The sequence below is a fragment of the Dasypus novemcinctus genome, chromosome 3 (assembly GCF_030445035.2).
Source record: "Dasypus novemcinctus isolate mDasNov1 chromosome 3, mDasNov1.1.hap2, whole genome shotgun sequence".
NCBI classification, from domain to species: domain Eukaryota; kingdom Metazoa; phylum Chordata; class Mammalia; order Cingulata; family Dasypodidae; genus Dasypus; species Dasypus novemcinctus.
This window is the reverse complement of record NC_080675.1, coordinates 56,837,486-56,849,547: the sequence shown is the minus strand read 5'-3', so window position 1 is coordinate 56,849,547 and position 12,062 is coordinate 56,837,486. Positions and strand designations below refer to the sequence as shown.

Sequence of the window (12,062 nt, the reverse complement as noted above, 5' to 3'; positions counted from 1 at the left end):
TTGTGACTGACAGACATGGATTATGTATGTTTCCAAACAATGAGCTGAGATAACAATTGGAATTTGTGGGCATTGGGGTCTTGTTACTTTATGATTTCTTTCTGATATGGTTATTTTAATGGAAAATTAACTAAATTTAAGTTACTTGAATTTAGCCATAATCATTAAATGTCCTTTTCTAGAAAATAAAAAAAAGTGACTATTTGCTGATACAAAAAGATCCAGAAACCTCAGTTTCAGCACCTTCTTCCGGTTTAAAATGTCAAGGTTTGAAGAAAATTTAATCATACTAACTGACATCACTGATAACTAATAAAGCAGTTTATACTTTTACATTATTTTTCTTACTTTAGAAGCTTGTTGCTGTGAAGAGGAAAAGAATTTCATGTTTTTAATCTTGCCAGTTGACATTGCTAGGAAGAGTGTTGTGATTGTTACGTAATCATAACGGTATGTCCTGGAGTCTCTTCTCTCTTCAACCAACACACCCAATTCACTTACACCCTGCCAGCAGAGAGAAACGAATGAAGCAACGTCCTATTTGCTTTCCGAATTTGATTCTGTATTGCTTTGGAGACCCGCTGGGATTTGCTTTTAACCTACTATTTAATTTCTAATGTTTAGATTCATTTGGAAAAAGAATGAAGAAAACATCAGTGAAACTGTGAGACCACACTGATACAGATCTTTCTGCAGTGGCAGTACAGTGGAAAAAGTGCTAGGCTGGGAGAAGTTAGGGCTTCCCTCAGGGCCCTTGGACACATCACTTCACTCCCAAGAACCTCCATTTCCTCACCTGTAAATTAAGGATGGTAACACCTGCCTGGTCGTGCTCATTTTGAGAATTAAATGCCGTAGTGTTTGGAAAGAGTTTTGGTAAACTTTTACAGCATTCCACCACTATCAGATATTAATAGCTTAGACACTAAACCAGAAGTTGAGTAGGTCAATGGAATTGTGTGTGTGTATTGATCATTATAATTATGTCGGAGGAAGACAGATCATTTTTGGACAGTTTTTAGTTTAGCCACTTATTGGCAGGGCCACAAATGAAAACTATTCAGGGGGAGCAGTTGAGCAGTTCCTTTAAAGTTTAAACAAAAAGAGAATTAGGAACTTTCCCAAAGACAAGAAATAGAAATAAGCTATGGTGGACTACTGCTCCAGCTGACTGAAAGATTTAGGATGGATGTAGTATCCTGCTTTAAGGGGAAAAGCAGAGTTGTTGAAGAGAGAGCATAAAATAATTATGCTATTGTAACATGCCATATATGGTTCCAGGAGTGGACTCAAGGAGTGTAGGGGTGAATATTTTGAACCTAAGTCTGAGATGGGTATTCCATTAAAGGGGTGGAAGTTCAGCACTCCCTGGATGAAGAAGGAGCCCTGTTCTCAACCTACATAATGGTCTTTGATGTTGTGGATTTGTGGGGAGCCTGCTGCATGCACCTTGAGGTATGAGCTTAGAGGGGGAAAGTCTACAAATCACACTCATTCCCATGGTTCAAAATGCAGCAGAAGTAGCCAGAGCATGTTCAGCTCCATGTCTGCCTCCTGTTTCTATCATTTCATTCTATTTTCATTCCTCTGTGACCTCTCAAGCTCCCAAGGCCATGTCTGTATAGGAGGGGGCCATGGAAAAATAAGGTGATTTCCCAGCCTCTGTTGGGCGCTGGTGTCACCAGTAGCCGAGTGACAAGCACATCGCTATATCCGGGTCCCTAACTCTCCACCAGCACCTCTCCTGCGCACATCCCACCTAAGGCCCATTTGACGAATCTACCTGACATTTCCCAATTCCTGGTTGCCCTACTAATAGTTATGCTTGCCGACCATCACTTTCATTTTAAGCCTTTATTTAGCAGTGCCCCAACTTGTTCTAAAACATATTTAAGATGGAGTTTCTCAGCATATAATCACATATCCAAGTTGTTCCGTGCTGGATCGGCCTGATGAATGTGGTGATGTTCTTGAAATGAATAGAAAATATAATGCAGTGGCGAATAAACATGTCAACTGCAAGCTTAAAAAGAAGTAAATTGAGACTGAATTCCCCCTCTACTAACAATATAGGCTGGCCCCATATTTCAGGCATTGAGAGAGTTCTTTGTAAGCAATGCTGCCTTATATGTAGTAGACTGGCTGGAAAGGAAGGAAATGAAGAAGGAAAAATACCAGTTTCAGCCTTGCTGGCTATGTGGATAACCAACCCTGTGTTCTCTGCAGCCTGCATATTGTCTTTTTCTATAGCTAGCTCCTGTGGTGCTGTCAGAGGTGGGCTCTCCCCCGGGAAGCTGGGTACCCTGGGAAGCTTGCAATGCAGCAAGCACCCTGCCTGGTTGTCCAGGGGTGGAGTGGGCACTGATGCTCTGGTCTCCCTGTGCTCAGAGTCCATTATCTCCACCTCTTCATAACAGAAAGGGAGAGCCGTCACTTCCTGGAAATTCAGAGCCTTTCCAGGGTACCCCTGCAAGGGGTGGGAGAGCAGGCAGCTGGCATCAGCTCCCCAAGTAATCCTTGTCAGGCTGGTCTAAAAACCCAGGCGTGAGTTGTTCTGAGGTTGGACAGAGGCTCAGGCACAGGACCTTGCCTGGGACCAGGGAGAATCGTGAAAACCCCCATTTATGTGTAGGAGGACCCAAGCGGGTGACAGAGATTCCCAACACCCAACACAGTCCCATGGGATTCCTGCGTTCTTTGCTAGAAGGGCTATTTTCTGAGAGCGGTTGAAGAAGAGTACTGGAAGGAGGCTGAATATGAGATCAGAAATCCAGAATGGCCTTTTCTCTGTTAATTCATGAACTTCCATGATTCTTCCACTGAGAATCACTTCCCAGCTTGATTTATTCCTATAGCGGAGCCCACCATACACACAAACTCATCTTCTTCCCAACACAGCTCCAAAGACATACATCGATCTGCATATTTTAAATCAGAGAATTTAGATGATTTCCTACAGATTGCCTGTTTCACAACGCAGGAGGAGGAAACAGCAAAGAAATATTTTTAAAGGATTCTTTAAGTGATTATTTGAGCCAAAAAGAAACTACCATTTTATTCTTCAAGGTGAAAGCCTTTTTCAAAACATTGGATTTAAGTCTAAATTGTTCCTCACTAGAGAACAGGTATATCCAGGTGGGCTTTTCGCGAGTGGTGGATAGCCGGGCTTGTCGGTATGGGATCCCCTCGGCCAAAAGACTCACAGAAGAGGGCGGTTTTCCCCCATTGTTTCAAACTCTGGGCAAAATATTGGCATAGAAAAGAGAGTTTTCCAAAATCAGCTCATCATTGGCTCAGGTATTAATGGAAAATCAGGAGCCAAGAAAAGGAAGAAGCTAAAGATTTTAAAGTCAGGCCTGGTTTTCATTTATATGTGGTTATTGTAACTATTTAGTGAAGCTCTCCCCTCCCTCACCCTGTCCCAGGCATAAAATTATTCACCCATTAGAGTGGAATTACCCTTGTAATGTAAGGGGTGCTACCTTAAGGGTCATTAATTTAGCAAATTAACTGACATTCCTAGAAAAGTTCCATGGTTTGTGTGTTAGTAAATATTTACCAAGTTAGTGACACTTCAGATGGCACCCCAGAATTACTGGTCCTCTTCCAAAGAGTGAGTAGTTTACTTTCAGGAAATGGATTACTCACTTGTGGAATCAGACCAACACCCAGGCTTCTCAGTTTCAACATACTTTAAAATGCAAAAAGGAACTTTCCTGCCCCAAGCTTTCAGACCTTTTCCAGATGGACGGAGGAGGTGAGCACATCCAACCCAGGGAGGCTGGTTTAGCCTGGTGCTGCACAGGGGAAGCATCATGATGGGGGGTTGCCGAGAAAAGCCATCCCCTAGTGCCTGGAGAGAGATGGCTCCTGTGTTTGCCCCAGTGGGCACTTTGTCATTCACTTCCATTTGCCAGAACATGCACAGAAAATGGGGACTCTGTGGCAAGGCCAGAGCGCCTGGCTGAGATGCGCCCCCTCTCCACCGTTGCCTTGCCTGCTGCTCTTCTCAGCCGTCTGGGGAATGGGGCTGGGGCTGGGGCAGCAGCGGGAAGGGGTGATGGCGTACTTTTTATTCTTCTGAACCTTTGCCCTGATACCATTAGTGGCCCACACAGGCCGTCAGTAGGCCCACTCTGGGCAGCTTTTGACTGGATGGCTGAGCTCAGATGCCCCCTGGGGAGGAGGCAGCTACTGCTCTGTTCAGTTCTGAGCACCAGGTTTTCATAGGGGCATCGAGTGTACCCAGAGGAAGCTGAGAGAAACCATATTACCTAAAGGCGATTAGAAGGAAACGGGAATTTTTAGCCTGAAAAAAAAAAAAAAAGCTTTAGGAGAATGACTCTCATAAAAAGGTAGCGTAGATTTATTCTTTGGGGCTTCGGAAAAACCAACCTTCGTTGAATGGGTAGAAATTACCAAGAGGCAGATGAAGGAATCACCCCAGCTATGTTTGAGGGTGGAAGTGGGGTCCCCGTGGCCAGAAGTAGCTCAGCCTGGGTGACCATTGGTGAGGAGTCATGTGGGGGGACCCCTAGAAGATCTCCTTCCTCTCCAGAATTCTGATTCTCAGGCAGAGGGGGTGAGCAGCCCAAAGGCAGCATCTGGAGAGAAGGAAGGTGGCATCACGTCAGCTCCAGTTTCCTCAGGGAGAAACGGGGGGACGTGGGCTGGTCGAGGATCTGTCTGTCAGGAGAGGTGACTTGCTTAAAATACCTCTAGCCGGGACTTGAGATCAGAGGCCAATGATGTTGGGAAAGGTTCTTGGTGAAGCATAAAAAGGTTCTGTGTGGTCTTTGGGGGAGATCATTCCAGAGCCCCTACAAAGCTTTCTTGCACACTGGCATTCAGGGTGGGCAGAGAAGGGAGTCCGGGGTCCTCTGCGCAGGATCCTCCTCTTTGTCTCACAGAAAGGAGGGCTGGCCCCTAGGAGCGTTCTTCTGAGCTCCTTCTCCATTTGGGGTATGCGGAGTCCAGGTCAGGGGGATGGGCTCAGGTGGAGAATGCCGATGCTGGAGCTGGCGAGTGAATGTCGGCTGGGTGGGGACGCCTGGGGCTCCAGCACAACTAAATTCATTCTGTTGCAGTTGGGGGTTTTCTTAGCGTTAGTTGGGAAGGCCGAGCCAGAGAATTCCAGTATTCCAGAAGGAGCCTAATTGTGGATGATTTCATTCTGCCCTTTTTATGTCGAAGCCAGGGGCTTGCGTCATGTAACAGTGAATTAAGGGAGATTTTTATTTGCATGTGAATCATAGCTTTTCCAGCTGAATGTCACTTACTTGGAATTTTTGTCTGATTTTGTTTTTGTTTTTGTCTCTTGGTGTTTTTCCATCAAGCTCTTTGGCTAACCAGAAAAAAAAAAAAATAGAGGAAGGGCTCAATCTGACTGGAGCAGGGTTTGAATTGGCAACTGAAAAAGGAGAGCGTTATGAATGCGAAAAAAGAAAACGGATGCTTTATTTTGCTTTGAGGGAAGGACCGAGGCCAAGGCAAATTGAGAGCTCTAATTTGGGAATGGTGTTATTACAGGTCATTGGGAGTTGGTTACGCGCTAAATTGGGAGGCCGATCACATGAGGAGGCAGCAGAGGCGGATCAGTTGGGGGATGGTCGGGCTCTTTTACAATGAAATTTTATTTACTACACGTCTGAAATGTACTTATATTAAGAAACCAAATCACCTATTTGGCTGGTGATTGCTTCCTGTCCTGGCCCATCAGTTGGTTTATAAATGAGCCAGTTCTTCCAATATGTGTGCTTTCAGTGGCTTTATTTAGGTACTGGAATCTATTCAGTGATTAGCAGAGCAGGCCATGTGCTAAAGGTTATATATCTGCTCTTCACCTTCACCTCCATATCTTATTCCAATGGACCTGCTTCCTTTTGCTCCAAACGCTTTACCCATTTTAGACACACACACACACAGTCAAGACATTCAGATACCTTTTTAAATTGTAGGCATAAAAAGAAGTGACCGACTCTATTAGATTGGATTTCATTTCCTCAGCACTGTTATTGCAAATGTCAGCTTGCACAAACAAAACAAAAAGATGGACACTACCCCTCCATGGACAGTTATGAACAAAGTGTCCTTCCTGCTCCCAAATTGCAGACTTTTGACTTTCTTGGCATCTTGGGCATGGCCATGGTGGTTTGTTGCTGAGCTGCTGATTTTTCCTGAAGAATCAAATTTGGCTTTCTTGATGTATAAAGCCATTATTAGTTAGCGGTATTTGAAATAAAAACAAAGAGGCAGCCCCAAAAGAGCGTGTAGGATTCGGTTCATTAATTTCCAGTGCAAACAAGTTGTGCTCACGATCCTAAAAGGGACACAATTACTAAGTCTGTGACACAGAGAGTCTGCTGGTGCTGCTCAAGCACGCGGAGCGCCAATGCTTGTGATCAAAGTTAGGAATAGAAGGTGTATGGAAACTTTCTATAAAAGGCAGGCCAGTCCCCTGGACTCATGTGCACAAGTGGTCAGGAAGCTCTGGCACTGTTCCCGGCTCTCCCAGGATATTGCTGTGTGACCTTGGGCAAGATTCTCTGTGCCTCAGTTTCCCTTAAGCACCATCTTGGTTGGGAGGGGAAGATATGGACTTCAGAAAACGCTGAGATGTAAGACGCTCTTAGGGGAGTGGAGCAAGAGTGATGCCATGGGAGCTCAAATCAAGACTCTGGTTCCCTGAGACAGGGCTGGGCTGCTGATCCCTTCTCCCTCACTGTGGGTGTCACCTCTGACATCATAATAGCCAACCAGACACTTAACAATGATGAGCTGTGCCCTGTGGACACCAGAGGAGGGAAGAAAAGGAGGACAGAGTGGAGAGGGAGGAGATGGAGCAATCCCTTATGTGATCATTTCCATCGACTCACGAGTTTTTCACCTAACATCTGGTTTAACTGTAATGTGTTCAGCTCCACATAATCTGTACAGCGACTGTGCCCTCTCCCCCAATCTCAGCAAAATATTATGGTCCTCTAATCAAGAGAATTTTGCTCCTGTTGCTGCATGTCTCGTGGTTCATCTTCAGACCTGTGAGTTGATACTTCTTCACCATTAGAGGTAATGTTCTGGTGCTGTGATCCAATGCCACTCAGTTTCCTGCAGACCCCACCTCAGCCCTCCATGGGTGGCACAGAACACAGGGACTGTGTGGGGATGGCATATGAGTGTCTGATTCTGTGGTAAAGGTACTTGGAAACCGAAGTTCTCACCTTCGTCTCATTCATGAGCCACCTCAGGCTTGGGCAGATTTTGTTTATTGTTCTTAAGCCACTTTTTAAAAAAAATCCAAACGGGCCAAATCGTGGTTTCCCAGTCTGTCCTGAGAAGGGACTGGAAAGCTTAAGAGATCAGCCCTTTCCTAGAAATATTATGTTCTTGCTTGCTTATTTATTGTGGGCATTATTATTATTTTTAGCCAACAATAAACTTCCTCTTAAAAATAGTTCCCTGACATCCTTTGAAACGATCCCTCCTAGTCCTTCTCCTGGAAGGAAAGTATTCTTCCCACCTGATTTCACACGAGCCTTACCTGTTGATCCTCTAAAAGCTGGAAATTGGAGATCATGATTTTCACTGGTTTACTTCACCCAGTGGTTCTCAAGCTTGAGTCTGCGTCCAAATCATCTGGAAGGCTACCGTAGCCCAGAGTTTCTGGTTTGGTAGATCTGGGGTGGGCTTCTAGAATTTGCATTTCTTTTTTTTTTTTTTTTATTGATTTTGTAAAAATATTACATTAAAAAAAAATATGAGGTCCCATTCAACCCCACCACCCCCACCCCACCACTCCCCCCACAGCAACACTCTCTCCCATCATCATGATACATCCATTGCATTTGGTAAGTACCTCTCTGGGCATCTCTGCACCTCATGGTCAATGGTTTACATCATAGCCCATACTCTCCCCCGTTCCATCCAGTGGTAGAATTTGCATTTCTAATAGGTTCCCAAGAGTGCCACTCATCCACACTTTGAGACTCAGTGCCTTAGGCATTTTCTGGCCTACCATCACCCCATACCCCAGAGCCATAGGAAATGGCTCTCAGGCAGCGTCATCCTGGTCCCCTAAATGACAATTATGCAGTCCTCACTGTGGGCCAGAAGATGGTCCTTGTGCTTTACATAGATTAAATAAATCTAATATCACACCACTGCTATGAGGAATCCCATTTTCCAGATGAGGAAACTAAAGTCCAGAGGGGTTATGGGAATTGCCTCAGGTCACACAGCTAAGTGGAGGATCTGGGATTCAAACCCAGGCAGTCTGGCTTGAGTAGGCATTCTGACTCACTCTCCTTTATTATCATCCTTTTTGTTTTCCCCAAGTTGCTCAGAGCAGTTGATACTCTTGAAGTATTTGGAAGTGAATATTTCAGAGAGGTTCCCCCAAGACAACCCCATTACATAGGAACTTATAACTAGCATGCTGGGGTCCATGGCTCCGGGTCGGTTGGCTACCCCACGGTGTGTCTATGTGAGAGTGGAGGAGACAAGAGAGGGGAGGGAAGGAGCAGCTCTTGGCAGGCCAGGACTGGTACTGGGCTGTGGTCTCCTGAGGGCCAGGGGAGTGGGACTGATCAGAAGGTGCTGGGGGTATCCAGCTGAAAGAGAGGCCAGCACTCCCCTTTCACTCCCCTTTTGCCAGAGTCTCAGTGTTCCCTCACCACTGTGCTCTGGCCCAGAGCTTTCTGCTGCTGACACTTAGCACCCCAACCAGAGAGAGATGGACCTGAGAAGGAAGAGACCTGCTGGGTCGCTAGTGGTGATAGGCAGGTGCCTGCGTCTTTTTGACCAACCAGCCTCAGCAAGCCCATGTGCTCAGCCCTGACCTGGGCGAGGGGGCAGGAGGCACACACATGGGAGGCGTTGTCCCTGCCCTCGAGGAGGCCACAGTCTAATTGAAGAGAAACTGCATCTCACAAGCCTGGATGTCACTGAGCTAAACCGAAAGAGGAAAGGTGGCGAGGGCCAGAGACGATAAACAGGATTTGGGGAGGGAGGTGGTTTTGTAAACGTAAAAATGTCATGGGTGATGATGGTGCGGAGCGGGTGCGGGATGGATGGGTGCAGCCAAGAGTATTTAATGATAAGTGATAGCATGATCTCCTTTAAGATTTAAACCACCGAAGGTCAAGTCTCCCCTGGTATAATAAAAAAGGTAATGGATCGGGTCCTCTGGGTTTTCTTGGTACATAATGTGTTGGACGCTGGATGGAGGCGTCCTGGAGGTCCTGGGAATCTTTAGGACATGGATTCTTCTTCTTACTGAGTTTCCTGTTGGTTCAATGAGTGGAGACTTCCTCAAAGTATTTCTCTACCCCTCTGTTCTGATTCTCCCCCAATTCTTCTGTTTACCTTTTTTTTGGAAAATTTTGATTATAAAACTTGCCATTTTAAGCGTGCAATTCAATGGCATTAATTACTTTCACAATCTTGTGCTATTATCACCATCTTCCACTGCTAACTTTTTTTTTTCACTGCTAATCTTTTTATCACCCAAAACAGACACTCTTTACCCATTGTAACAATACTCCCCATTCCTCCTCTCCCCAGCCCCTGGTAACCTCTACTCTACTTTCTGTCCTTGTGGATTTGCTTATTCTAGACATTTCATGTAAGTGGAGTCATACAACATTTGTCCTTTTGTGTAGGACTTATTTCACTTAGCATAATATTTTCAAGGTTCATCCATGCTGTAGCACAGATCAGTACTTCATTCCTTTTTATGGCTGAATGTATTCCATTTTATTGATATACCACATTTTGTTTATCCAGACATCCATTGCTGAACACTTAGGTTGTTTCCACCTTTTGGCTATTGTGAATAATGCTGTTGCCCCCGGTTCTTTGCACTGCAGGCATTACTGTGGGGTACAAAATATTTCCCCTGCCTTTCTCTGACCCTCCACACCCCATTTACAAGACAGATCCTAGCCCCAGGCCATACAATATCAATTGGGACCAAAGATAAATATCTTACGGGTTTCTAAATGCATCCACATCCAACATACCTAGTAAAACCAGATTAAAACAAAATAAAACAAGGAAGCGGATGTAGCTCAAGTGATTGGGCTCCCTTCTACCATACGGGAGGTCCAGAGTTCGATTCCTGGGGCCTCCTGGTGAAGGCAAGCTGGCCTGCATGGAGAGCTGTCCTGCATGGCGAGCTGCATGGCATGGCAGAGAGCTGGCCCATGTGGGGTGCTGACCTGCGTGGTGTGCTGGCCCATGCAGGAGTACTGGCCTGCACAGAAAGCTGGTGCAGCAAGATGACGCAACAAAAAGAGACACAGAGGAGAGACAATAAGAGGCACAGAAAACCAGGGAGCTGAGGTGGCACAAGAGATTGAGCACCTCTCTCCCACTCCAGAAGGCCCCAGGATCAGTTCCCGGTGCCGCCTAAAAGAGAAGACAAGCAGACAGAGAAGAATGCACAGCAAATGAACACAGAAAGCAGACAATGAGCACAAAAGGAGGGTGAGGGAGGAAAAAAAAGTAAGTCTTTTTTTAAAAAAACCAAAACAACAATAACAATAACAGGTGATGATGTGACTGTCCCTCCCAGCTCTGGACCAGTGTTGCTAGAGGTTGGCTTTGCCATTCTCTTCAATGGTTCATTTTCCCTCTTGGACCCTAGGGTAAGATGAATGAAGGAGGTCAGGTAGTCAGTTTTCAAGCTCCCTGGACTCAAGACTCCCTTGCCACCTCTTACTTTCCTCGGTAGAGCTTAGAGAGCTTGCTTCCAGGAAGGAGCTTCTTCCGGCCAGTTGTGTCCCCACTCCAGCTTCCTAGCAGCTTGCTGGTATTGCTCAGCAAAGCACGTGGGCCCATATACCTGAGCCTGTGTGCGTCCGTAGTCAAAGCTCAGATCTGTTTTCAGCTCTGTTGCTGGGTGGGCTTCTCTCCACCCTCCCTGTTCTTTTGCCTTTCCCTGCCTTTTCCCCTGCTGAAGTCCTCTCACCATTTTCAGGTCTTCCTTTATACTAGAATTCTAGGATGGTATAGTAAGACCTGGGAAGGATGAGCAAGAGGCCCTTGTCCCCAGGCGTTGTAACTACTGGCTCCCTCCTGCAACATACCCACCAAGAGTCCTACTGCCAAGGGTCCTTGTCTGGTCACTCCCCCTACTTCTGGTCTGGCCTCTAACCTCTGGGTCTATCTGACTTTGTAGTGGGATGCCCAGAATAAGCCACTCTCATTCCTCTTTAGAAATCTCATTCTTCTCGTCATCCTTCCTACCTTCTTACCCACTGCCCTGGAGGACTTCAGATAATAAAAAGGTAGTTCTGGGAAGTGGATGTGGCTCAAGCAAGTGAGCCTACCACATGGGAGGTCCCAGGTTTGGCTACTGGTGCCTCCTAAAGAAGACGAGCACACAACAAACTGACAGAGCGAGTGCAAACAACGAGGGGGGAGGAGCAATAAATAAATAAAGTAAATCTTAGGGGGAAAAAAAGTAGCTCCCCTTCTCAAAAAATCTGAAAATTCTTATTCTGATTGCACGAATGGGCCTACTAGTCAGGTCACAGGTTTGCCTGCAAAGTAGCAGGTGAAAATAAGCTGCCTTTTACTGCTTACCTTTGCAGAAATTCCTGGAGTTGGCTAACACCTTGAGGGACAGAATCAGGGAGGGAGATGTACCTCTGTCTCCCTCTACAGGGCTGACCTCATGAAGACGTGAGTGGTGTGTGTTCCAGGGTCACTCAACTTTGTCCTCATACAGTTGTCCAGTCTCTTGTCAAATACAGTCCTAGTTAATTTGTCACCAAGGATTTGAATATCCTACCTCCAGAAAATTGCTCATTCTCTCTTCCTCAGAATAACTTGGGCATGTATTTCAGATTTCACACCTAAAAGGAGGGGAGGCATACATTTTACTATCAACTTTTCTAATGTGTATTTTTGGGAATATATATATGCTGTTCCTTGGTGAAAAGATTTACATAGTTACACCCCTCACTGGACATTCATACTTTGGGTTCCCAGCTCTCAAGATGGAAAAGTTTGTCCATAAGTTGTTGAGCAACTACCTTATTAGAGTAGAGAGTGTAGGGCCC

At 45.7% G+C, this 12,062-nt stretch overlaps 1 protein-coding gene across 6 annotated transcripts in view; it reads left to right on the top strand.

Annotated features, from left to right (window-relative positions):
- Positions 1–12,062, top strand: part of SAMD4A (sterile alpha motif domain containing 4A) — a 242,859-nt gene that overhangs the window by 126,762 nt on the left and 104,035 nt on the right. The window contains exon 1 of one of the 6 annotated variants that reach the window (XM_058293409.1): positions 6,813–7,037. The exons of 4 other annotated variants lie outside the window; for them this stretch is intronic. The gene's annotated coding sequence lies outside the window, so the exon portion shown is untranslated. Of the gene's footprint in view, positions 1–6,812; positions 7,066–12,062 lie in introns of those variants that run through there. One more of the 6 variants, XM_058293408.1, reaches the window with a different exon arrangement.